Source organism: Pterocles gutturalis, unplaced genomic scaffold (genome assembly GCF_000699245.1).
Source record: "Pterocles gutturalis isolate BGI_N339 unplaced genomic scaffold, ASM69924v1 scaffold8736, whole genome shotgun sequence".
In the NCBI taxonomy this organism is placed as follows: Eukaryota; Metazoa; Chordata; class Aves; order Pterocliformes; family Pteroclidae; genus Pterocles; species Pterocles gutturalis.
In genome coordinates this window covers 8,476-10,370 of record NW_010100286.1, presented here as the reverse complement: position 1 = coordinate 10,370, position 1,895 = coordinate 8,476, and the positions used below count along the sequence as shown (strand labels likewise).

The following is a 1,895-nucleotide window of genomic DNA, read 5'->3' as shown; positions in this document are numbered from 1 at the left end:
TAAAGCCGTCTGGAAGGCCGTCGTCTTCAGCAGCATCCATCAGCGGAGATATTATCGGCAGGCGCTCGCTGGTTAATTACTGCGATAACGGAACGGGATGGATTATATAGAAAGTTTGAAAAATCATCTGGTGCTGCCGGAGCACAGTCCCTCCCTCCCTCTTTCGAGAAGCAATTCCCGAAAAAATTCACGAGCCTTTTATTTCCCCTCGAGCTCCGCCGCTTGACTATTTTCACGCTGGAAAGCCGGCCAGGCTGAGTGATCTCTTTTCGGCTGCGATGAGCAGACGCCGATCGATCCGACGGCAGATTTAGAGCCGGGATGCTTCCTCCGGACGGACAGCAGTGTCCCCGGCTGGCTCTAGGCTGTGATTCCAGCCCCAAATTCACCTTTTTCCTCCTCCTAAGCAGGTGGCCGGGGTTGAGATCGCTGCCTGAGGGCGGTGTTGGAACATGGGGCTGAGATAAAACCCGTGCGGGTGACACACGTTTGTCCCCAACAGTGAGTGACACAGTGCTCTGCCACCCTTCCCACTCCTGCCGCTGGGAAATGAGGCTGTGGTGGGGTGAGTTTTCCCCAAAAACACCCTTCCAGGGGCTTTCCTGAGGCTGTTCATCACCCGGTTGACTCCAGCGAGGATGAGTTACTGGGAAGGATCGTGCCAGCCAGCCGAGCCAAAGGCTGATGGGGACGTCGGGACACAGGGGACATTGGGATGTGAGGGACGTCGGGACGCAAGGGATGCCAGTTCACTCACTGCATCTCCTTCCTCTTCCTGGAAGCTCCTTCTCAAACAGGGAATCACAAACACCACAAAGCTGCCGTTTCCAAAGCCGGTGTTCCCAAAAAACAGCCCCCGGTCCCACTGCCAGCATCCTCCGGAGCTGTGTCACACCACGGCAAAACGAAGGCCACCTCCCCGGCGATGCTGTCACCGGCGGTGACAAAGGGAAAGCTCTGCTGGGACCAGTACAAAGGGTGAAATTTCCTTTCAAAACCTGTTTTTTTTTCCCCATAACGGCTTCTAGGCAGGAGGCAGAATTCGCAGCATCCGCAGGAGAGGTGCTGGCGCTGCAGAAGGACAAAATTCAGACCTCTGCCGGCCCGAAACCTCCGTCAGCCGCCCGCCGGGCTCTCCCTGCGCCCAGGAGGGAGTTTCACAACCCCGGGGACTTCGAGGGGGGAGGACGCAGGGTTCCTGGCAGCGGACAGAGTCCCTGTGCCGTTACCAGCAGGTGTCAGCGGTGCCCTGGCGAAGCCCAGCGCAGACGCCGGGGCACAAAAGCCACCAGGAATAAATCCCTGGTGACCTGGGGACAGGGCCAGCTCACTGACAGCTCTGCGGTGGCATCGCCGACGATCTGCGAGGCCGGTGGGGGATTTTTGCGCGCAAACGATCCGTGCTCCACGTCTGGGCTTCCTCCGATGAGTGGAACAGCTCCTGTGGCACTTCTCCAGGTCGTGATTTTCACTCTTTCAAACAGGGAGGCTGAAAATTGGGGCTGGCTGCTCTGCCCCCCAAATCCGCAGGGGTCCAGATTTCCTGGGAGAGGGTAGCGCTGGAAAAGCCCTTTGCCGTTGAGGATGGAGAACACCCAGAGCATCAAACCAACAACCAGGAGAAGGGCTGAAACCAAGGACACGAAGCTTGACTCATCCGCTCGCACCGTCTCTACTTACGTTGTGCTGGTGCCGCTTTGTCCACAGGGTGACAAGGGACATGCCAAAGCCGGGACATCACCTGTGGTGCGGCGAGGAGCTGCGCTGACGCGTCCACACCCCAGCATCGCCTATTAAAGGACGGTGCCGCTCCAAAAAAAATCCAACCCCGCAGACAGTCCCCTCCAGGCTGCGCCGGGGGAAACAGTCGGTCGAATCGCGGCCGAAAGATGCTG

The 1,895-nt window shown here is 58.4% G+C and overlaps 1 protein-coding gene across 1 annotated transcript in view; it reads right to left on the bottom strand.

Annotated features, from left to right (window-relative positions):
• Positions 1-1,895, bottom strand: part of LOC104465949 (transcription factor Sp1-like) — a gene marked incomplete at both ends in the record, with an annotated part of 11,181 nt that overhangs the window by 1,230 nt on the left and 8,056 nt on the right.